General features: G+C 38.9%; 1 protein-coding gene across 9 annotated transcripts in view; it reads right to left on the bottom strand.

Annotated features, from left to right (window-relative positions):
* The window catches only part of ATP2B2 (ATPase plasma membrane Ca2+ transporting 2), a 451,559-nt gene that overhangs the window by 107,232 nt on the left and 318,723 nt on the right, over positions 1-25,604 (bottom strand). The window lies entirely within an intron of this gene.

Here is a 25,604-nt window from a genome sequence, read left to right as displayed (position 1 = left end):
TCCATTCCCCCTTGTCCTCTCCATGGGACTCCTTGTAAAAAGGGAGTCTCCATCTTCTTTGTAGCTACCCCTTAAGTACTGGTACATGGTGATGAGATCCCCTCTGAGCCTCCTTTTCTCAAGGCTGAACAAACCCAGTTCTCTCAGCCTATCCTCATATGGCAGGCTTCCCAGTCCTTTGATCATCTTGGTGGCTCTTCTCTGGACCCCTTCCAGCCTGTCCACATCCTTTTTGTATAGTGGAGACCAGAACTGTACACAGTACTCCAGGTGTGGCCTGACAAGCGCTGAGTAGAGTGGGGTAATGACTCCTTTCTCTCTGCTGGCAATGCCTTTTTGATGCAACCCAGCATCCTGTTGGCCTTCATGGCTGCAGCAGCACGCTGTTTGCTCATGTTGAGCTTCCTGTCCACCAGGACCCCCAGGTCCCTTTCCACAGAGCTGCTCTCCAGCCAGGTGGATCCCAGTCTGTGCTGCACTCCTGGATGATGTTTTCCCTGCTGCATGATCTTACACTATTCCTTGCTGAACTTCATAAGGTTCTTGCTGGCCCACTCCTCCAGCCTATACAGATCTCCCTGCAGAGCAGCTCTTCCTTCTGGAGTGTCTACTTCCCCTCTCAACTTGGTGTCATCAGCAAACTTCATCAGGCTACACTTGATGCTGTCATCCAGATCACTAATAAAGATATTGAATAACATTGGGGCCAATGTTGATCCCTGGGGGACTCCACCAGTGACAGGTTGCCAGTTTGTGAAAGAGCTATTTACCACCACCCTTTGGGTGCGGCCTGTCAGCCAACTCCCCACCCACTGCACAGACTACATGTCTAGGCCATAACGCATTAATTTCTCCAGGAGGAGACTGTGGGGGACCGTATCAAAGGCCTTGGAGAAGTCCAGGGAGACAATATGCATCGCCCGCCCCATGTCAACCAGGCTAGTCACTTTGTCATAGAAGGCCACCAGGTTTGTCAAGCACGATCTGCCTTTAGTGAAGCCATGTTGGCTTTTCCCAATCACGTGCTTCATTTGACTTGTGATGGCCCTCAGGAGGATTCGTTCCATAACTTTCCCAGGGATTGAAGTAAGGCTGATGGGCCTGTAGTTACCCGGATCCTCCCTCGAGCCCTTCTTGTAGATAGGGGTAACATTTGCCTTCGTCCAGCCCTCTGGGACATCCCCTGTTCTCCATGACTTCTCAAAGATTATGGAGAGTGGCCTTGCAATGATGTCAGCCAGCTCTCTCAACACCCTTGGGTGGGTGGTGTCAGGGCCCATTGATTTGTAGGGGTCAAACTCCTGTAGTAGTTCATATACTGACTCTTCCTTCACTGATGGTGGGTCGGTGTTTGGTTCAATTGGCAATTTTGTTCCCAAAGCCTGGGACCCAACAGTGTTGGTAAAGACCGAGGTGAAGAAGGTGTTGACGACCTCTGCCTTTTCAGCATCATTTGTGATTGATTCTCCTTTTCTGTTTAACGATGGGCCTATGTTTTCCTTCTTTTTCTGCTTGTGGTTGACATGTCTGAAGAACCCTTTCTTGTTATTTTTTATGTCTACAGCCAGTTTCAATTCAAATTGGGCTTTTGCTTTTCTGATTGTGTCTCTGCACTCTCTGGCTATGCCCTTGTATTTCTCAGTGGATAGTCTTCCACTTCTCCGTTTCTGGTGTGCTTCCCTCTTGGATTTGAGTAGACCCAGCATGTCATGGTTGAGCCATGGGGGCCTCTTGCTCCGCTTACTTCCTTTTCCTTTGTAGGGGATAAATTGGCTTTGTGCTTCCAATAGAGAGTTCTTGAAGAATTCCCAGCTCTCACTAGCTCCTTTGTATTCCATGGAAGCCTACCCTTGAACCCCTCCAATTGAGCCCTTAGTGCACTGAAGTTTGCTCTTCTAAAATCCAGAACCCTTGTCTTAGAGGTGAACTTCAGCACACTCAGCAGGATCCCGAACTCCACAATATTGTGGTCACTGCAGCCAAGGCTATCACTAACCAAGATATTACAAAGCAGGCTTTCTCGGTTTGTGAATAGCAAGTCCAGAAGTGCCTCCTTCCTGGTTGGCACATCTATCATTTGTATTAAGAAACAGTCCTCTATACATTCCAGGAACTTGGTGGATGCCATGTGAGCTGCCGTATTGTTCTTCCAGCAGATGTCTGGGTAGTTGAAGTCACCCATCAGGACCAGGTTCTGTTGGCAAGAAGCTTGCTTTAGTGCCCCAAATATTGCTTCGTCAGCTTCATCACCGTGGTTAGGAGGACGATAGCAGATGCCCACTGTGAGGTCCTGCTTGGAGATGACCCCTTTGACTTTAACCCAGAGGCATTCGATAGAGCAGTCGCAATCACCATAGTTGACTTCGATACATTCAAGGTGTTCCTTGATGTAGAGTGCAACTCCTCCACCTCTTCTACCTTGCCTGACTTTACGAAAGAGCTTGTAACAATCCAATGCGATGCCCAAGTCGTTTGAGGTGTCCCACCATGTTTCAGTTACTCCTGTGATGTCGTACCCTTCTGAGTGGGCACGGAGCTCCAGTTCCTCCTGTTTGTTACCTAGACTGCGTACATTCATGTACATACACTTGAGGTGTTTGCTCTTTTGTTTCACCTCTTGGGAGACAGCTAAGGAACCTTTATCACCACACTGCTTGGCCTGACTTACTCCCCCATTGGATGTGCTGGTGTGAGCATTTTCTCCACGGATCCCACCCCCCAAGTCCTTCAGTTTAAAGCTTGCCTCACCAAATTAGCCAGCCTACTGCTGAAGATTCCCCTACCCCTTTAGACAGATGGATTCCATCCCTCCCTAGTATGTTGTCGTCATTGAAGAACACCCCATTGTCGTAAAAGCCAAACCCCTCACGATGGCACCAACCACGTAGCCAGGAGTTGATATACATTATACACCTGTTTCTGGCTGCTCCCTTCCCTCGAACTGGCAAAATGGAAGAGAAGATCACTTGGGCGCCAATGGTTTTCACTTGCTCCCCCAGGGCTTGAAAATCTTCCTTGATTTTACCCAGGTTGTGGCTCTCAGTGTCATTCATGCCTACATGAAATAGTAATAGTGGATAGTAGTCTCTTTTCCTGATGAGTTGTGGCACCCTCTCAGCAACGTCTTGGACCTTGGCTCCTGGGAGGCAGCATACCTCTCATGACTCCCTGTCAGGCTGGCAGATGGGTACCTCAGTACCCTTCAACAGAGAGTCACCCGCCACGAGCACTCGTCGTTTCTTTTTACGATATCCACTGTGTGTTGCTGGTACAGTTCCCCCTTGCAGGGGACTTTGCAGACTTTGCTCATGGGTATCCTCAGTCGCTAAGGCTTCATATCTGTTTCTAATTGTGATGGTGGAGGGTGCAGGCTGATCTGGAATCCTGCCCTTGTGAGCCACCGGGGTCCACGGTGCCTCATTCTCGGTGGTGTCTGCCACAGGAACATGATTCTGAAGCCATCTGTCTACCTCTGCCTCAGCTCCTCTAATACTGCGCAGCCTCTTAACCGTTTCCTGCAGTTCAGCCACCTGACGTAACAGGTGCACACCTCGTGCAGGTACTTGCCTTTTCATCAGGAGGGGTGTTTGGGCATTTGCTGCAACCCACAGACTGTATGGATGTGTCCTTTCTCACCAGACCCATCTGGGTGGATAAGTCTGACATCTTGGGGGCTTTCGCTGAACAAACAGTGGTTTTAGCTCCGAGATGAGTGCTCACCATTTTGCCCAAGGCCGAAGCACTTGCCTGAGCTGTAGACCTAAAAGCAGGCTGTGGTGTCCCTCCTGCTTGAAATGCGTGCACACTGACGCGCCTCGCCCTTCTGACGCGCCTCGCCCTCCTTAGGGGCCGTTTAAATCTCCCGACGTTGCTTCTGGCAACACCTCACGCCACGTCAGCTGCACGTCAGCCTTGCTCGCGAGAGCTGCCGGCTCCTGACGGGTCCCTCTGATCACCCTCGGGCTTCTCGGGTACGAGGAACCACTTTGCCTGCCCCGATGTACCGCTGCGCCGCGGGACTCACCCTTGCCGCTGCTGAGCTCCTCACCTACTGTATGTGTTGTCAGAACTGATCTCCATGTCAATATAAACAATGCCATTACTAGTATGTTCATATAACCAGAAAAAATTGTCTAACGTAGCATGTAAATAATACAACATGTTATCATTAAATTGAAAGGAATTGTGTTTACCTGTCTCAGAGATTATGCACAAGCAAAGAACATAGTTCACTCTTCATATTTCAGCTGAAAAAAACGTTTGTAAGAAAAGCTGGAGAAAACAGACTAAACTTAGATCACATTCTTGGAAAGTGTCCCTAAATTTGACCAGCTTCTGCATTGAATAACAATTCATGATTTTAACTTTTAAAAGCCTAAGAAAAGGTCTCCGTAACTCAATGGAAACAACAAAAGTTCAAATGCATTTCATTTATTTTCTGTTCATTCAATCAGACAATGATAAATTCAGATGGAGGAAAGGTATTTGAAGGGCAGGAAAAAAATTCTTGGAGTGCGAGCCAGTAGAGAAATTAATTGATAGACATAGTCAAAACCAGAAGTTAGTCTTTTAGATGGATGGAAGAAATGGTAAATTGCTTTATGGATTTTAGAATCCTTATTGGTCAAGATTCAATCTGGCTTCTATAAAACTACAAGTGTTGCTTCCTACGGTGATCCATTGGTCCAAGTTATCTGACACACTAAGAGATAAATTTACCCATAGAGGTGGACAGGTACCATGAAGCAGAGAGCTCACATTGTTTTTATTCAATATGACTCAAAATTAAAAGGGTCAACCAGGATCTTCCTGCAGGAAAGAGAGAGAGGATCTTCCTCTCTCTCAAAGGATCAGAACTCTGGGCCACAATTTTAAAGACCACATAAAGTTTGACAGTACACAAATGGGAATCTTATTCACACCCCTGCAAATCCTCAGCCTGCAAGCTGGCCAACCATGTCCTCTCCAAGCACCATAAACAAGTGTGTTCCTGTCTGCTCTAGCCGATTCCCTCATTTAATCCCACATGTCAGATGAATGGTGGTCCTAAACTACCAGAAAAAACCCAAGTACTTCATTATCAGTATGTTTCAGGTTAGATGGAAGCAGAATTTCAGCTATATAAGGAGTTTGAACATAAAGGGCTATATATCTCCAAGCTAAAGCAGCAGCTGAGCAAGGCTTTTGAATATCTAAGCTTTCCAGGTAGATACTTGTAAAAATAGTTCAGAATTAAAATTGCACTTTTTGTGGATCTAGCCTAATATAACTAAAACCAGGCTCTTTAAATGCTTAACCAAGCTGATCATCAGACTTTCCCAGAATTTGTCTTTGCTTCTTACAGCTCACAGAAATGAAATGGGATTAAAGTGCTAGATAAATTAATGCAAGATGTGCACATCATTCTCATTATAGGAATAAACTCTAGGAACTTCAGGGGAGTAAATAACTATCTAGTCCTTACAATAGTAAGATTTCAGAACAGAATTTAAAAAACAAAACAAAACAAACAGAGATTTACAGACAAACAGATTTTAAAACGCAACCTGCCCTTCAAGAGATCTCCTATCTGTCAGGAAACATTTTACATTGTCTTGAACTATGTTGTGTTCTTGTTTCAAAACTATTTTGGAAGTAGTCCCTTTTAATCGGGGGTTGGCAGGGGGGCAGGGTGTGGAAGGAAACTTGCATCTCCACTAGTATAAGTTTGTAGAATTCTTTCTTATATACTTAAGGAAAACCATTTTTTTTTCTTCTGCCATTATATCACACAACATTTTCTAGAAGTTCTAGGAAGACTTACATAAATTTACAGGAAGAAACTGTATGTATTCATAGGAGGAAAAAAAACCCACATACTTACACTTACAGTACACTTACAGTACACTTATACTATCTGTCCTCCTTACTGTAGTACACAGAGTGATATATTATTGACTTTACAGATAAGGGGAAAATAAGGAATATAAATAAGACATAAAAAAGACATAATAATCTGCATAAGTAACAAAATATAGTTTAAACGATCTAATGTTTATTAAGAATGCTTATATAAGCTTTAAAAAATTGTGTTAAGGTCTAAGATTGATGTTACATTTTCACAAGTTAGTACTTGGTTCCCAATGTTACCAAAAAATATGCCTGCAATTTTATTGAAAGGCACAGACTGAAAGCATCACAAAAGAATTTTTAATATGCACATGTGATTTGTTGTAGGATTTTATTCTGAGACAGTGAATTGTGAAATACTCTTTTAAAATTATATTTAACAATGGTCCTATCTGTCAGAAAATTCAATTTCAAAAAAGTAAACAAGTTTTTAATATGAAGCTATTTTCTTCCATAACTATGAACATATGCCGTGTGTGTCATTCCCCAGTCTCATCCTCATGAGACAGAAAATCCATACTCCATTTCAAACTAAGATTATAAAGATTTGACTGCAAGTCAAGAATGTAAAGGGCTGTAACTCCTTTGGCATAGAAAAAGCAGTTGAAGTCATAAAATGGATTAGCTTATCCAAAAGGAGTGTGCAGGAACATACAGGTGAGCTGAACCCCCACCAGAGGAGTAGGAGGACCTGACAGTGCAAGCCTCAAAGAACACTCAGAAATACAACAGGGGACTAATATGATTGTGTCCTTTATAAAATATCTCAAAAGTATATTACCAAAAGCTTGTGGATAGAGAACAGAATTTTAAAAGCTTAAAATTTGACCAGAAATAGGTCAGCAAAGACTGTTGAAAAGGTTTTCTATAGAAGGGAGATGAAAGGAAGACAGAAGTCGAAGGTAAAGAGGACTCAGGAAAAAGAAGAGTGGGAAAGTAATTCAAACCAGCACACTGGTCCATCTGAAGTAGCAGGAACCTGGGTTTCCGTCTCATCAGAGATTGCGAGCAACCTGGGCACAAGAGCAATGGGCTACAAACCCTGCCCAAGAACCTGGAAAAGCAGAGCAAATATCCAAGCACTCAGCCTGCGCTGGACCCTTTTATGCACTTAATTCATTACCAGTCATTTCAAAATTAGCTTGAGAAGCCAACTCTGCATTAGCAGTATTTTAATTATATATAAGGTTTTAGAAAGAAAAAATGAGAAAGCAAGGCCTAGGATATTGAAAGGGAATGGAACTGTATGAGAGAAAACACTTGAGCACACTTGTGCCAAAAAGGGAAGGTGAGACAGGAGAGGAAGATATACAAGAGCAGGTTAAAGCATTTCAGGAAGACGGTAAGCAAGAAACTTGCCATAACTGGCAGGAGAAAATATAATACGGTTGATGTTTTTAATCATTACAGATTGGTGAAAGCTAGAAAGGGATAAAAGGGGGGAAAAAAAGGGGCGGGGAGGGCTACAAATAGCCAGACAGCATCATCTGCCAGTTTAGCAGGTTCATGTCCTGTTGGAATCTGGAATGTTTTTAAGGTCATAGACACCATTTCAACACACGTTTCTCATAATATGAACCAAATCTGGGCAAATACAGAAAGAAGCATACAAGCACTGTGCAGCTAAAAAGAACATCTGTTTAAGATTTCAAATAGTTATGAGGAGATTCTTAAAGCTGCTTTGAATAGGATGACAATTATAATTATAAACCATACAGTCTTAAACTGCAGCACAGTAATTTTTAAATCAGAAAAAATATATTTTTAAAAATCTGTGAACACCTGTATTCCTAAGTCCCAACCTACAGCACATACCTCTCAGCTACTCATTTCTACCTACACATTTCTATTTTTAAGCCAAGAATACCTTGTGGCATTTAAATTCCCTAGGAAAAATCTAATAACTCCCCCAGAGGTGACTTTTTTAGTCAAACTGGTTTTGTCATCAGAAAGACAACAGATCCCATGATAAAAACTTTTTATTTAATCACTTTCTATCTGTAAAGACATTTTTCCTTACTGCATCTCCAGCACTGCCGTTATTAAAGCAAATTGAGCAGCTCTAAGTTACAGCTTTTTCATTAGTAGAGCTGGGCTCATTACTAACATTGAAAGTGATGTTATTTATTTTATCGAACTTATTCAGCTGAGCAGGAAAAGGAACCGTAACTAAAAATTATGCAATAAATACCACAAACTCCCCTCCTTAAGAAGATTTTTTAAGCTGTAACAGATACTGTAATACTTATTTTTACAAATTCCTTGTTGCATCATATCATTTGCTACAAAATTTGTCCAAAGAGTGATTGCCAGTTACTGAAGCACAAGTATTCCTTCCCAAAATCCTCTGTGATGATGATGCATCATCAGATGTTGAATCACTTCCAGTAAGGGCACTGCATGAGGCAGTAAGGCCACAGGCTGGTGAAACTCAAAGCGTCACTGCAGAACCACAGCTAACAGCAAAGTTGCAGAAATTGCTAGAACTATGAAAACAAAGTTTTTGTTTTTCTCTCATACTCTCCAAGGACTTATTCAACCATGAAAAATATTTTTTAGTTACTTGCAGTAAGTCAGACTGCGCTCTCCAGGAACACATTTGTTTCTGTGACCAGCCAAGCAGAAGGGATTTACTAACAGGAGATATTTATACTACGCACATTTCAGGTTTAGGGTGCTGACATATTCACTAAAAGCAATTTTTGGTTACTTATTTAAAAACAATATTAGAATTCCTTGATTTGTGATACATCAGTTAGTTATATAAGAACTCCAGTGGAGGTGGGGCGGGAGAGAAAGGAAAAAACAAATACTGTCCCTGTAGGTTAGTTATATAACTGTCAACCTTAGAGTTCAATATTAAATATTTACAAGAGTTTTGACATATTTATGCAAAGAAACAAATCTGTAAGTCCTAAGAGCATATATATTCACATATTCCTCAGCCTGATCACAAACATTTGTGAGCAATGTTCATTAAAATACTCACTCTACTTCAAGAAATGCAATAAGTTGAGCAAGATTCTTCTGACTGGCACCTCCAAATACATGATTTTGTAAAGATCAGTCAAAAGAATGGGGTCCTAATTCCACCAAAGGCAACAGAAGGGAACAGGACCATACAGCTATTTCTATTATGTTTATATTTAGTTTTGTTTCCTTATGTTGCCGCTTAGAGAAAGCAGAGAAAGGCCAGCATGGGAATTTTAATCACAAGTATTGTTCTTAGGGATTGCAAGGGAAAACCTTGACATCCAATTGTTAGTGTTTTACTGTATATTGCTCAGAGGTAAAAATGTCTGGTAAGCACAGCCATATATTAAAAAGGTAAAATGCAGTTTTCAAATGTAAGAATCAGACCTTGAATGATGTTCTCTGTGTTTATGAGTAAGAGTTCAAGTGCAGTTACTCAAAAATGCTTGCAAGGTCATGTCCTAGCTGAGTTTTACTTACGGAATTAATACTTCTGGAGAATCTCTTCCTGGAAAATATGTGAGATTTTATATTTCATCCCAAAGTTCTAAAATCTCATTACCTCATGTCCCCAGTTGAGAGTTAAATCATGCTTGGCAACATGGAAATCTATCTAATAAGCAATATCTAAAAGCAACCCAGTTTTGTTGATGATCTACACATCTCTAATGAAGGGAAGGTATCTATGGGACTTGATCTTTTGCAGTCCAACACAGATTTGTAGAAACCAGATGTAGGTCACTTTGCATGATGAAACAATTATTTAATTTGCAGGTCCCCTATGACACAATATGCACATTTTGCACTTTACAAGTTCTTAATGTGTTATTACTGAAGCCAGCACAAGTCTTAAACTTATGTCATTCATCAGTATCACTGGCATCTGGTAATGAATTTGCTCCCTAAGCAGACTTTGTCCTGGTGAACAGTACAGAACTAATAGTTTTGATACAGTTGAGCAAAACCAGAGTGAAATCATTCTTTGGACAAATGCTTGGCTCCCAAAAAATGATGTTCCACTGCATCCCATCTGTATTCTGCAGTGATGCATCTGCTTTTTTCTGAGTCCCTGACACATATAGTATCACTTCTATACTTCCTTTGGAGTTATCAGTTCTTGGGCAGAGAGTGATACCTGAATTGGGCTTTCCTTGCTGGCTCTGAGGATCAGTGTACAAACCTATGTTTTCTTTCTTGTTTCTTCTTCCAGAGATACAAAATGCATGGTATTTCCAGACTTCCACATTACAATAAAAATATCAATTGACAAAAAAACCCCAAACCACTACTGGATGATCAGAACTTCACTTGTTCTATTTTATTCAAGGGGATTGGTTCAAAGGCAATAGGGAAAAGAGAGTCAGAAAGACAGATAGACAGACTGCATACCCAGCCAGAAAAGCAGGAAGTTAAGAATCAAGAAGTCTGTAATAGGGAAGCTTCAGAAAAGACAACTTCTACTAAATAAAATTATAATATAACCTTGAATAATCTAGAAGTAGGCTACTTCTAGGCATTTTAGAATATGTTAAAAACGAGGACAGCATATTATGAAACAATCTATCAAAACACTTAAGAGCAATTACATTCCCTTAATTATATTTCCAGTAAATCTGTTTGCTGTGCAACCCAGTAAGAATTTGCGAAACAAGTGTTTTCACACATCATTGAAAATACTTATTCCATAATAAAAAACAGTTATAAACACCTTCACAGGCATTACTAAATGTATGAGATAGTAACAACTTTTTTTAAAAAGACAAAATAATGAAATTAAATGACCTCTTAAATTCTGTCAGTAATTCATTATTTAGGGTTTAATCAAGAGAAGTAAAGACTGTCAGTCAAAAACGAAGGTTCCCGATACAGGATAACATATTCCATAGGGCAAGAGCTTTGTCTACGCTAGGAAGGCTGTGCTGGAAAAATTGTAACAATGAACTTCTCTAGGAAAGACACAGCTTACAAATAACTTGTGTATCTCTTAGCATAACCTATAATCATTCTATAAAGAAACGTAGTAGTAGTAGTATACTGTCTCTGTAGAGATATTGAAAAATTTAAACAAAATGTAAAAAATACTTATATTTGTCAAAAACAATTGTTTCTGATATTTGTATTGAAATGCAAAGTTGCATCATTGTCCACAATGAAAATTCTGTTTAAGGTTGAAGGTTGAACCACCAAAAAAAACCACATGCGACACAGCCGCTCACCGCCCACCAACCCGACGCCACAGCTCCCCGAGCCGCAACTGCCCCTCTTAATATATTGGTCATGGTGTCACATATTAGGGAATGAACACCCCATTGGCCAGTTGGGGTCAGGCACCCCAACCGTGGCCACGCCCCTCCCAGCCTCCTGCCGATGCGGCAGAGCACAGGAAGCTGGAAAGGTCCCCAACCACCACAGGCACCACAGTGAAGAGAATTAACCCCTTCTCAGCCAAAACCAGCACAATGTGCTTGCAAAAATATTCCCTTTCTTCTTTTTCTTTTTTTGGTGCTTTAAAGCAAGATGTTCTAACCAGGATGATTTTAGAGAAAGACTGTATTTAACAGAAATTCTACACAAAACTTGCAAGACAATGTTAAAAAACCTTAACTTTGCCTGGAAATTTTGACAGACATTTCACTGGAGCTTCTAAAAAAAAACAAAAAGAATCTAACTGGAGCACAGCATGAAGTTATGATTGCTGACTGATACACTTCATGCATCTAGACCATTTAAAGAATAATTGTCAACTTCTTCCAACCTACAAGTCCTGTAGAGAGTGGTTACTAAGAATAGGTTACTTATTTTAATAGGCCCCTTTAAAGTAATTCATAGATTCTCAGAGGTCAACAGATCCACAGCTTGGAAGCCACTGATTAACAAAATTTGCAACTGAGTAGCTTAAGCAATCTAACACAGCAAGGATGCTGCAAAACCAGAAAATTAAACCAGTGCTCTTTTGAGCTTAGGCTGTGTTGATGTGCTGCAGAACCAGTTCTTGAAACACCTCCTCCTCTTTTGATGCTGTAACTCCCTCACACATCATTCATATTCATGAGAACAAGAAAACCAGGTTGAAAAGGATATGGAAGATTTATAGACTTCAGCAATAAAACCAGCTCATAAACTACAGTGTTTATTATTTCATTAAATTTCTCATCTTCATTACTTTGAGCTATAAAGCTTTAAGAGGTGAAAAATCATGTCAGCAAAAGTTTAAACATTGCACCATAACGTCTTGCACCAGAAGGCATTAAGAAGTTCTATTGATGCTAGCAGATAGTATAGCCCTATAAAAGTAGTTTTACAGTGCAAATCTCTGTGCTAAGGGAACATGTTTCTGGACCATATTTTTCAGTTTAGTTTCATCCCAAATGATAGGATGAAATCCCATCTGAATGCACATCCAGTTTGTGTGCTCCCCAAAAGCACCCTGCAATGTGAACAAAAGCATATTAACTGGAGGCAAACAGGAGATGCAATTTCTGAAGTATACTCTGGATCCAAACTAAAACGTTAATGGAGATTTATCCAAAGCAAGCTGAAGTTGCATGTAATTAGGATAGCCTCCATTTAGAACATACATTATATATATTCTGCATATTAATTTAAGTTTCAACTCATCTAGTTTTTAAGATTCTATAAAGTTTATGCATAGTTAACTGAAACAAGATGAGCAGCATATCCTAGAGAGAAAAGGCAGAACTCCTTATGCAATAACAGAAATAAACTGGAACAAATTGTTTAAATTTTTGCTTTTCTGATAGGTTTTTTTATTTGTGAAGGTGGAGTTCAGCAGGGCAGGGGCTTGTTCTATTCCCTGTCTGATAAGCTTTAGGAAAGACCCTCAAGTGTATCTATGAAGATTTGAAGTTGAGAGATTTTAAGATTCTTTTCCCAAGGCCCCAAGTTCAATGCCTGATTACATATCTGTGTGTATATACTTCTTGCTGAGTTTTAGATATTTTGTCTCGAATGCCTGTTCTACTGTTGCTAGTTATTAAAAAAAAAAGAAAAAAAAAAAAAGAGCACAGCAAAGTGCTATCTGCCTTGTAATCACAGTTTTTTTATGTTCAGGAAGGTATACCTGTTTTGTTTCAGTCATCTGTGCTTTTTCCAGATAATAATTTTCCATACTAATTCAAACCCACCAACATATATGGACCATAAATGCATGCAGACTTTGGGTTTTCACATCGTCTTCTTGAACTCATGAAGACTAGCTGGCAAACAGCACCCTCCTCTGAAATTGTAAAACAATCCTATAACCTGATCCAAAACTACTTTGTATTAAAGATGTCACATAATAAACAGGTGATTTTGCAAATTTGAAGAATATTTGAGATTTTAAAGCTCTTAAGTTAGAACTGATTTTTTAATTCACAGTTGAATAAGAAAACATTCAGTATTCCTGTACTTCATATTGTTTTATTTTGTAAGCTATTAATGTTAACTTTTGACAACAAAGATGTTTTCAGAGCTTTTGGTTATTCATTGGTTTGGGGAAATTATGTTTTGGGGTTTTGGAGGGAGTTTTTTTGCTTTTTCTTTTAAACACCAGGTAAATATTTTTAAGGTAATATTTTGGCTCCCTTTGTCCAATTCAGTGCAATACTTGTATTCTTCTGTATTATTGACAAGTTGTTCAAATTTCAAATTCCTGTTGAAAAACTTTCCATAAATAGCTACACATTGATATTTATAATCAAGTTGTCTTCAAGCAGACAAAATATGGCTGGAAGTATAATATGACAAATTGGTCTTCACATCCATGTAAAAATACAACAAGGCAGCAGTGTGTTGAAATTCTTACAAGAGACATTCGGGTTATACACCTGGAATAGCTGTCTCACTGCATGGTCACTTAGACAAATTATCTAGGAAACACACAGAATTTCCATCACTGGAACCTTTTAAAAAGAAGTATGATAAACTTCTGTCAAGAGTGGCTTAAGTATGGGGGCAGATTAAAAGACCAAAAAGTTCCCTTCAAGTAGGTTTTCTCATATCCTGCCTCTTCTTGTTTGCCTTTGGATGCTGTCATCAGGCTGTGGATTAATGAGGCCAGGGAGGAACAGAGACTGGAGTGCACTCTGATTTATATACCCAGCACTTGTCTCAGCACTGCACTCCTAATATAGGGAGTGATGGGGAGCTTAAAGTAAATATAAATTTCCGGCTCTGCATAGGATGAAAACAAGGCCAGCAAGGCTTGTTCTCTCCTTTGCAGTCACAGTCCTCCTGACTCTCACTGGATGTAGGGAACAATGCTCAGATGACCTCCTGCACCACCTCCCCAGTGGTCCCTGTCTGCAGGCTGCACAGCACTTCTGTACAAACTCACAGAGCCAGCCAAAATGAGGCAATCTCCCAAAGTCCACAGAACCAGCCAGCATGAATCTGCATAAACGTGACAGTGTAGCCAGGCTTATTACTCTCCTAGAGCAATCCAGCAGAGAGGCACCAAAGGAGGCTGCTGTGGCACTGCCTGACCTTTTGCACTCTCCCCCGTAGGGTCATCTTGAGCACAGGGGTACAAAACCCCAGAGAGCCTCTGCAGGTTCAGTTTATGTCCTGATCGGTTTGTCAGCTGAAACCGACAGTCAGTCTCCATCTGGGTCTACAAACCATCCTTGCACCACTCTCCATGACCCCATACCACCCAGGACTCTCCCCAATTCACCTAGTATTGGAGCCCTAACCTAAATTTATCCCATTTTTTGAATGCAGAAAACAACATCAAAGCAGAAAAATGTTTCAGAAAGTAAATAGTGTATCCAGGTAATGACAACTGAAATGTGCACAATTTTTTTTCTTATGAAAACAGCCTTTTACAAGTATTGGACGACAGTGAGATAATTTGCATGCATGAGAGTTTGGACACCCATGTAATAGCTGGACACTCCAGCCTGTTCTGTTCGCTGCACCTGGATATTTACACCTTGCATTGAAGTACGATTGAGAGCAGGGCTTAAAAAGTAAGATACTTTCTTCAACAAAATTTTAAAGGAACAGATTTAGTTAATAAACCAGATTGGGCTAATGTCACTAGAAGCTGCATGCTGCTTCACCTCATCCTAGCTTTGTGAGGAAGGAGGTTAAATGGTGCGGTTCTGGCAGAACAAGCTGTTTTTAAGAGGGCAAATACTTTCGTTTCTCCTGTTTTCCAGGATGCTGACTGCTTTATGACTTATACTGACAAGACGGTTTAGACTGGTTTAAAAAATCCTTTGGGAATCTCAGGATTTAATTTTTACGAAGAATGATAGAAGTATTTGAGTGTGTGCGACAGTACTCCTCAAAAGCTGTGTTTTGTAACTCCAAAATTATTCTATACTTTGAGATTAATCTACTTTATATAAAAATGCTAATTTCTCATAGCTGCATTTCTATTGTCTCAGCTTCTCTTGTGAATTTTCCTCCATGGACAGCACAATAAAAACCTGTAGTGCAGTGACAGCTGGATTAGTGTTATTTATTAAGCAGCAAAGACGATAAAGGATTCCTATTAGGACACATCAGGTTTTAAGGCTGCATTGCCTTTATACTCTCTTATATATGGCCTGTTTTCCATTGATTTAGTACTCCTCAGTGCTTGAAGAATGTTATGTAACACAGTCTATAAAGACTTACAGAATAACATACACGTTTTAGGCTTTTATAGTCAGAACAAAGTCATTTGAAAGCACTCTGAGACAAATGGGGTTGTGTGGAATTCCAAATCTGTTCTAATTAAGGGCTACAATGAAATTAAGTTAGAAGTAAAATCCTCTGAAGAAGTACCTGGTTTGGAATAAGATTATGTTGTACTACACAAATGGTTGAGACAGACCTGCAAAATTAAAATGAGTGCTTACAGACTGCAAATAGTACAGATAAAGAACTCTGAAACAGCAGCTAGCTTTCCCCGCCATGCCAACAGGTGATTACCTGACATTGACAGTGAGGATTACAAGACAGTTCAGCTGTTCCCTTGACCTTTTGAGATACACAGCAGATTTGAAGATGTTTACTAATTATTGTTGTTTTCAGCATCTGCAACAAAATTCTGAAAATATTTTAAGTCATTATTGAGGGATGCTGGGTGGGTTTCCTTTTTTACTGACATAGGTCATGAGGTAGGGTGGAAGTTAAGATTAAAATCAAAATCACTGCGGAGTATTAAAATGAATTAAATTTAGCTGATTTTATTTTAAAAAGGCTTCACATCTTCTACAATACATTTTACATTATGGAAAGTACTTAAAGCGACACTCTAGGTCTCAGAGGTCCCTTCCAACCACTACTGTTCTGTGATAAAGGCTTTTCAATGTACCAGAAACATTACTTGATGGTATTTTTTAAATATAAAGTGCACACACATAGGTTATGGAATTAGTTTTTCATCTTAATGTTGGCTTCATACTGCGAGGGCTGGCAAAAGACTTATGGTTGTTTATTGCTATGTACTACTATGATTGTAGGAGATTTGTAAAATAACATTAATGTTGGCCTTACAAACTAGATTTTTATGCTGTCTACACATATTTGTATTTTTAGTCCAATCTATGTCATCACACGTAAAATGCTTTTTAAAAAAATTAATACCTAAAATTGCCACAGAGAGAATTAACTTTGTTCAGCTGACTCATTGGTGACATTTCTGATTCTTTCACTCATTAATCAAATATATTAAGTGCATATTAATGAAATACAGGGAGACAGATTTTTAGAGACAGGGAGACACATGCAACACTTCCCTGTGGAAATCTTTGTGTCCTAGGATCTTGAATTGGCCCTGTAAGAGTCTCAGTATGCAAAAGTCTGGCAAAGGACTCAAAAAAAAAAAATGCTTTGTTAACCATGCGAATAGCCCTACTGAATTAAAATGCTAAGGAAAATGTATGATGAAATCCCAGATGTGAATTGTACGGGTAAAGACATGGTAAAAGTTGATAAATGCTGCATTGAAACATTCAGTTTATATTCAGTTATACTCATTGTGTCTCACTAGTGAGTAAATGAACTGAATTCCTCAAAGGACGGCTCAAGATTTTCATGTGGTTATTTATGTTATGGTAACATAATACCGAGTAAAGTAAAAGTAATAAGATTACTTTTAATTAAGTTTAATTAAATTGGGCTAGAATTCCTAAATAATTAGTCCTTTTACTTTCTTTAACTTTTTTGAAACAACTGCTTATCCCCTAGGGTCATTTAAGCAAAGGGGGTACACAGGTATTTCTTGTTTGCTAGTGCTCACTTCCAGTGTGAAGGTAATACAAATGATCAATATTAAGAAAGATAAACACAATAAAAACAATATGTTTACATTTAGCAGGAATTGGTTGTACTCTACCACAGAATGTAATAATACTGAGGACCTTTTCCAACACCAGATGAGATGGTAGCGTTCCTGCAGAGCTAATCCTGCTATTCATTTTATAGCCAGTGTTTGCTTCCTGGCCGAATGACACCTGTGTGTTTCTCCTGTGCCCATATGTGTTTGCATACACAAGAATCTATTTCAAGGTTTCCCCAGCAGGCATACTGTATATTTATACAATTTAAGAATAAGCCAATTTCATCAGAAAAATGTAACATTTCTAGAATCCCCAGAGAAAAACAGACCAACCTACTAAAACATTACTTCTTGGAAAGAGAATACGAGAAGCTTACTGTCTGGGCAATAACTCTCAAAAATGAAAATGTTTCTGTGAGAGTAGGAAGAAAATTGTTAAAATTGGATACTGAACAAGTGAGATACTCCACATGTCAGCTACCTGAAGATACTAAAATGAATGTAGTTGTGTTACAACTATCGGTGAAGAAACAGAGAAAAGAAAATCATCAATTAAAAACTGGGAAAGAGAGAAAAATTGCATCAAATCTAATGTCAAGATGTCCTGTCATGCACGCAAAACAGAAAGGGTCTTTTTCCTTCCTGTCCCACCTTGCCTGAATTAGAGACTGCCTAGCTTTCCCTATCAGCACCAGAATTTGTTCTCATGGGGAAGTTGGAACATGACGCCCTGCTTTCCTTCCAAACAGAAAGGAAGCACACATCTCTTGCATCCAGTAAATTGGAGAAATCTACCTCAAAGAGCTGTCCACAGGGCAATACCTCTGTTAGCCATTATTTCTTGTGATGGTGCCAAGGTTTTTTGGGTGGTTTTGTTTGGGGTGTTTTTTCCCCCTCTCCATTGTCCATAGCATCTTGCTAGGATGCGTGATGGCAGCTGGTACCTGCTGATTCAGCACAGCAGGCTGATATTGCTAGCAGCATCCTCCAACGGAGAAAAACTTTCTCTACATGCAGAGAAATGTGTACAAGAGCAGAAGACAAATGCTGCACATAAACCTGAAAATAATAATAAACTGGTATAGGAGCTCAGCTGATTTGCAAATATATGCAATGGATGGGTAGGAGGAATTACCCTTGCATAAAATTAAAAAAAAAAAAATACAGATAAGGTTAAAAGCTGGATGGGAAACTTCAGCTGTTTATACATGCAAATGCAGAACAATTAACAAAATTCTTAACACGACCTTAGAGCCCTATTAGAAAGGTGGTATTCCTTATTTTCACCTGGATGAAGAGGAATGCTCGAATGCCTGCTGTATATTTTTAGGGTAAAATTCCCTTTGGTAAGCTAGATGTTACGTGAAAAGCAATAAAACCAAAAACTGATCTAAGGAAAGCTGACACCTTGAACATGAAGAGATACTGTCCATAATAACAAAACTTTGAAATGTTTTGAAGGCGCAATGTCTTAATTACATGTTACTACAATATTTTTTTAATCCAAGAGATTCCATAATACCTATAACAAGTGGGGTTTGGGACAGATCACATATCTATATAACATGACATTGTCCTTGCGTCTAGCTGAAACGCAGCAGACAGCCTATTGCAGCTGTTCTGTTCCAGCAGAATTTGCATCAAGGGTAGGGAACTTGCAAGGACAAGGACTGGACTGACTCAAATAAACTGAAATACTTTTTTAAACATGTACACCAGTACAGACTACAAACTGGACAGAAATTCATGCTACCTGGTACTAAATTTAGCACTTTCACTCCTAACTAAGAAAGAGAAGTTTGTTGCCAGCTGCTTTATATTCTTTATATATGTGTGTGTATATCTATAAATTTTCTTTTTTATAGATATATGAAATTTTAACTTTTTTTCCACTTTCTTCCACAGATACCTGCACTAATGGCTGGTCCAAATCTTTCCCACTGTGACTTATTTCTACAGAGTTGCTCAATCTGATGAAACATCAAGAGACATATTTTGAGTCATATCTTCATAGACAGTAATGTGAGAGAAGATGAGAACAGCACAGCATTTCAGATCCCAAGCAACAGATCCAGACAAGGTGGGGAGAAAGTTGTTTGTCTGGGGTTGGCTTTTTTTCCCCTCAGACTGATTGTTATAGAGGTTTTGTCTAAACATCACATGGCTGCTTTTCCATCTGTAGTGAAGACCTTTACAGCTGTCTGGCAAATCCAGCACTGATGAGCATGTTGGCTCTTGCATTTCCATGTCTGACTGTGACCATTCAATCCATACATGTGTACTTGCTCAGGTTCACATATGAATATAAGATTTGGTAGACAGACACAGAACAGCTGTACCATGTGTGCAAGTGAGTTCTACCTCAAAAGGGAAGCTTAGCACAGAACAAAGATAAGCAACCATCCTCATGGGAGCTGTGGATCAGCTGTATCTTCTCTCCAACTACATGGATACCCTTTCTGATTTAAATATCCAACTTATGCCCCTATTGAGCAAGTAATGTGGCATATTATAGGAATGATAAGGAAACAATTGAGTGGTGAACCCCAGGAAATACAGTCTCTTGTAAGGAAACTAAGTCATGAGAGCTCAGCAGGCACCCCAGCCACAGCCCTTAGCAGCAGCATACCAACGCCACCAACAGCTTAATCAAAAGGCTTGCAAGGATCAAATACCAGGGGACTGTGCCCTGCTTCTGTACATTTTCCTGTTCATTACCTTGTTGCATGAGTAAAAGGAAGGCTATCCAGTCAAAATTTCACTGAGCAGTACTAAGCAATGTAACAGATGATTTAACTTTGTTTTTAATATAGAGTTTTGCTTTAGGAATTTTAACAGAAGCTACCTCAACCAAAAAGGCTTTTCCTTTTTCTCCTCCCTAAGCTGCAAAGAACTGTACACTTGAAAACAGACATTATGCCTGCAGCTTCACACTGAATGCTGGGATGTTAGAACACCTTACCTTAGGCTACTTTTTTCCCCTTTTGTAATCCACATAAGGAAACAGAATTTAGGGAAGAAAAGTTAAAAGGTTTGTTACATTCATGTAAACAGTAAATGATTGTCAGGTGTTGACATTAGTGGGTTTTGCAACTGGGTAATAAGAACCACATGTGATATGAGGCCTGAAAGAAAGGGAGAGGATTCAAGAAGGCTCAGAAATTGCTAGTGAGGGTGTTAGCAGAAGACTGAAAATTTATAAGCAGTTCAACAATGGTATAGATGGGGGATGCACTGAAGCTGGGCAATGCTACTGATTTGCTCTGAATTGCAGGGCAGACTGTATGAGGATGGCTCCTGAAAGACACAGAAGAATTACAAATTGTAATTAAGTCATTCCTGCAAGAACAGCTGACTCTTTTGGCAGAGATCTAAGGGTTTTAAAAAAAATAAATTAAAAAAAAAAAAAGCTGGGAGATTCCTTCAGATTTACAGCCAAAATGAGGCAGAGATCTAGGAGTGACTGAGAGAAGTGCTGCCATTTCTCACTCCTTTGGTGGGTTTCTGACTGAGTCTAAGCTCTCTTCCCCAAAGGTTGTTTCATTTCCACAAGCAATGGGATGGTTTGAGACCACAGTCCAGGCACTTGATCTCATGAAGCAGCTTTTTCTATTCATATAATGTCTTTTTAAACTGAACACTGGATACTTTACAAACTGTATACAAAATTTTTTCTTCATACACTGCTATACAAATATTTCAAATATAGTCCCAGACTAACTCTAATCTATGGAACAAAAGAAAAAATGAAGCCAGCATCCCATATAGTCATTAAATCCTCTTTACATATCATAGGCTCAATATACTGTTTGCTCAGGGAACAGTCTGTAATCTATTAACCAGAGGGATTTTGTTCGGAGGAAGAAAGTATTTTTAACTTGCCGAAGTTGCATCCCTATGTGATCATCACTCTAGTAGAGACTATATCTGCACCAGCAATTTTCTCTCAAAATACATTTGGTAAAATGCAGCAGCAGTTTTGCCCATTTTTTGAAAGAGTGGAAGAATGATTCTGTGTGGATCAGTAATGAGAGCAGTAATTGCCACAGGGCTGACAATAATTTATGCAGAAGTTCTCAATTGCTCCTAATGGCCTGTCAGATGGTAAAAGGGAATGCAAAGCAGATCATAAAAACAACTCCAGCATAGCTTCTGAGAACAAAATTCTTGAAACTTTCACTCTTATGAAATATGAAAATACAGGAACTGAAGTGGCTTCTGGAGAGGCGACAAAAGCAAACTACATTATTATCTAGTAATTAATGTAGATCAGATTTTATGATTGCAGCAGAATATGAAATAATGTTTTCCAAGATTTACCCGTATCTTAAATGAAGAACTGTAGTAGAGCAAGAACTTCATGTACTATCAGCAATACAGTACTACTTCCAGTTAAGATTCATTGAGAAAGGTCGCTACTGATACTCCAAAACTGCAGAAATGTCAACTGCTTTCAACAGTGTAAACTGAATGCAACTGAGAAGATAATAATCCACTTACTTTTCTCAAGATAATAGCAAATTCTGTTACAGATGTTTGGAAATGCAATTATGCTACAGTCAAAAGACTTAAACTTGGCAATGTATCAACATTCATAGCTTAAAACGGGAAATAACAGCTAATCCAGAAATACACATAGAAAATTAACTTCTGAGCATATAACTGCCTAATACAGCAAAACACACTAACATATACATATATTAGACTATACCCTTAGACAACGTTCCTGAAGCAATTAATGCACTCTAATGTTTTTGGATGTGAGGATTTTATCATGCGTCCCTCCTTCAAAAGCCTCAGGAGAAAAATATTTTGCACTTAAACTGCAGAAACTAGTTAAATACTTCTGATATAGCTTCAAAAATTAAAGTAGGTTTCAAGTGTCCAAAAAAGAAAGTGTTATGTCAGTTCTAAAAAATAAATATTACTTAAACTTATTATTTAACTAATAAGGCCATTGGTAGATAAAAGTTGAGGATATGTGAAAGGCAGATATAAATATATTAGTTGTAAAGACACTGTATACATACACTGGATTAAAAGAATACACAAGGTGGTGTTTCCCTGACACTACGTCTTAAAGCCTCTTATTTTCAAGTTATTATCCTTTATTCATACAAAGAAAGGTTGTCACTTGTAGATGGCCACAACTTTTCAAGTTAGTCCAAAGCAATTAGCAAATGAAACATTGCAAGGCAGTTTTGTGTCAATCAAAAATGCTGAAAGAAAACAATTGGCTGTTTTTAAACATTCTGTAAAATCTTATTTCCATTACCCCTTTCTTATTTGAGCTTTCATATAAAGTTAATATCATCTTTTAAAAATGCTGAATATCAAAATGTCCAGCATGAGAAATATCCAATTTTTCCCTCAGCTCTTACACTCCCTCCCCATTGCTGCAAGGTACACGGCTTAGGGAAGAGAGGTCGCCAGGGAGCCCGGCAGAACTCTGACATATCAAATGTCCAGGTTTACTGCACAGCATGGCAAATCATTATGACTGGGTAATATCCACAAGTTTCCACTCCCAATGAAGACTGAAGAGGCTAAATCAAATCACAGCCTTGCGTTCCACTGGCTTTTCCACCCCATTCTGGTAGCTGCTAATGAACTTGCAATACACAGCTCTCATCTCTTATTTCGGTCTCTTTGTGTAGAAAATAAAAGACATCACTGTAGACTCCAGTCTGTCCAAACCCTTCTCTGATACTTCCCAAGACATATCAGCCTTTATGGCTTCAGCTACAACTCCCTGGCCAGAATTCTCATTGAAGTTGCGCGTGAGGATAGATCAAGGCCTTTCTGAGCAAAGGGGAAAAAAAAGCATTTGGCTAATGCTAATGTTTCTGCGATTGACAAAGTTATTTCTGTGGAAACATTCCCTTTCACCTCACTCTAATCCCAGGCCTCTGTGTAGTTCTGTCTCCAACAGAAAGGCTCATGCTCTGTTCACCGTCCCATCCTAGTCACAGATCTCAAAGTGATCAAAAAGGCATAGGATGTTCACAGGCACTTTTAGCCATGACCGAAGAATCAGCACAATTACCTTGTGCTACATGAGGCCAATTCACAATACAAACTTCACTGTAATAAGAAATATACAGTGTTACAAAGTATGCCATGAACCTGCATGGAAATTGGCTCTTCTTGATCATCTGTCCTTGCTATCCCTCTTACCAACAGTGTCTCACACCTGTCTGCTCATAAAAGTGTCGCCTTTTTTCCTTTGTTTTTTCTTTTCTCTAAGTCTTTTACATTGCAATGGTACTGAATTTATGTTTACAATTGTTTTTAGACTCCGGAAGGTCCTTGTGAATGATAGTAAGTTGATGAATTCAAATAACTAGCAGTGATGACTGGGCAAATCAGTGTGGGAAGAACAGTCTTGTTTCATTTTCAAAATGAAAATGCATTTCATTTTGAAAAACAAAAGAAAAAAACAGAAGTCAAAAGAGGAAGCTGTCTTCTATGCTATACAACAGTGGTGCTTGTTACTTAAAGGGAACTTTCTGTTGAGCTGCAGACAAACTTGAATGTCACAAGCTTTATACTTCACATTACCATCAATCAGGAAAAGCAAATACCAACAACTTGTAGGGACAGATAAAAACAAACAAAATGGTAAGAATGCATCATCTAGAAATATAAATGCTTTCTAAAATTTTCAGTGAAGCTGACCATTAGCTAGTCAGCCCACAGACCAAGCTTCAGTGGCTGCAAGCAAGCACAAAAGCCCCTCCACACTGCTTCTGTGAAGAGCTTTAGGGGAGATCTGAGCAGTAGGCAGTGGCACTGCCTCTCACCTGCTCCCCACAAAGGCATCATCCAGGCAGCTGGACAGCACAACTACAAAGTTCATCCATAAACTGTCTGAGAAACATTTAAAATAGGCATTGGAGGAGTTGGGCAACTTCAAGAGTAGACAGTTAGCAAGAAATGCCAGCTCCCCTTCCTAACATTGGGCTCTATTTTCAGAAGAAAATATATTATTTTCAGAAAACAACATAAAACTTGCAAATAAATGCACATTTCAATGGATAATTTTCATTCTGGGAAGAGTTAGAAAATGAAAATACAGGTTTCCATACTTCCCAAAGGAGGATTTGTCACTTACCCCAGTCACTGGGTGGGGATTCCCTATTACATCCCACAGGCAGTATTACCCCCTCACCTCAAGAAAATGAGATCAGGCATAATACAGACTGCTGTGAAGATGTTACATATGATTTTTTTTCCATATTCTTTTTACAACAGCAATGCACAGATGAACCAATCTAAAGCAATGTATAATTAATATAAGTTTTTGACAGGTAAGCAGACATTCAACATGAAAGAAAGCATACAAGTTGCTGCTCTTTCAAAGAAGCACAATCTCCTCAGACAGGCCCGTTTGGTCTGAATCCAGTTCATGTTCAATTCAAAAAATACTTTAAATTTTTCAATAAACTGGATTAAGCGTAGGCAAAACAGCATATTTTGCTTCTTCATAAAAAGTTCATTTAAATTTAACTCAACATTAATCTATGTATAATTTTGTTTTGTAATTGGTTACTAAAGGCTATGAAAAACCATCAAAGCATTTTCAAGTATGACTACATCCCACTTCACCAACAGCAAAATCAAGCTTAATACGTCAGTTTTTCAATGTTTGACTCTTTAAAAAGGACATCTACCAATAAACTATAGGTATCCCTGGCAGCAGTTTAGAATATACTAATTTTAAAATGAAAGAGAATCTCCCACATTTTTACAGCTGCTCAAAGAAAGAATTCAAAAAATGTAAAGGACCTTTACAATGTGTTCAAAAAGTTGGATTAAAAGATATTCACTAACTTGATTTACTCTCCCTGTGCAAAACATGCCAAAACCTTCCAGGAAAACAATTCTAAAAACATAGGGAAGACAGCAACCACTAAAAAAGATACTGTGCTGTGGGAAAACACACATACTTTTTCCCAGACTGTGCTGCTGAGCTTTTCAGACTATCTCAGAATCCCAGATGTGTCATACCTTCCCATGGGAAAATAAACATTTTAAATGCAGTACCAAAATAATAGGAAGAAAAATTTTAAAGCCCTTCATCTGATGACACAAATCTCCTCTTCCTAAGATCTGCAACAATTCTATTTTCAAAATTACTTCCCTGCCAAATTAATTTAAAAAAAAAAATATGGGTAGTCTGAAGATTTATGTCTAAGAAAAAAGCTGGCAGAACTAAATCCAAATTTTCTAAAGCATCATTCATGTTTTACAAATTTCCCCAAGGTATTCTATTATGTCCAGTTATACAAAGTAATAAAATAAATGTTTTCTTCAGTTAAAAAACAGATTACTCCTTTATCTTTTCGTGCCTAAATCAGAAACCTGCTGAATCAATAGTCACATATTCAAAATTCATTAGGAAAGCAATACAAGATTCCTGATTATATATAAAGGATAAAGGAATCATAGATATGCTACAAGAGCT

The sequence above is a fragment of the Phalacrocorax aristotelis genome, chromosome 6 (genome assembly GCF_949628215.1).
Source record: "Phalacrocorax aristotelis chromosome 6, bGulAri2.1, whole genome shotgun sequence".
NCBI classification, from domain to species: Eukaryota; Metazoa; Chordata; class Aves; order Suliformes; family Phalacrocoracidae; genus Phalacrocorax; species Phalacrocorax aristotelis.
This window is presented reverse-complemented; position numbering and strand designations above follow the sequence as displayed.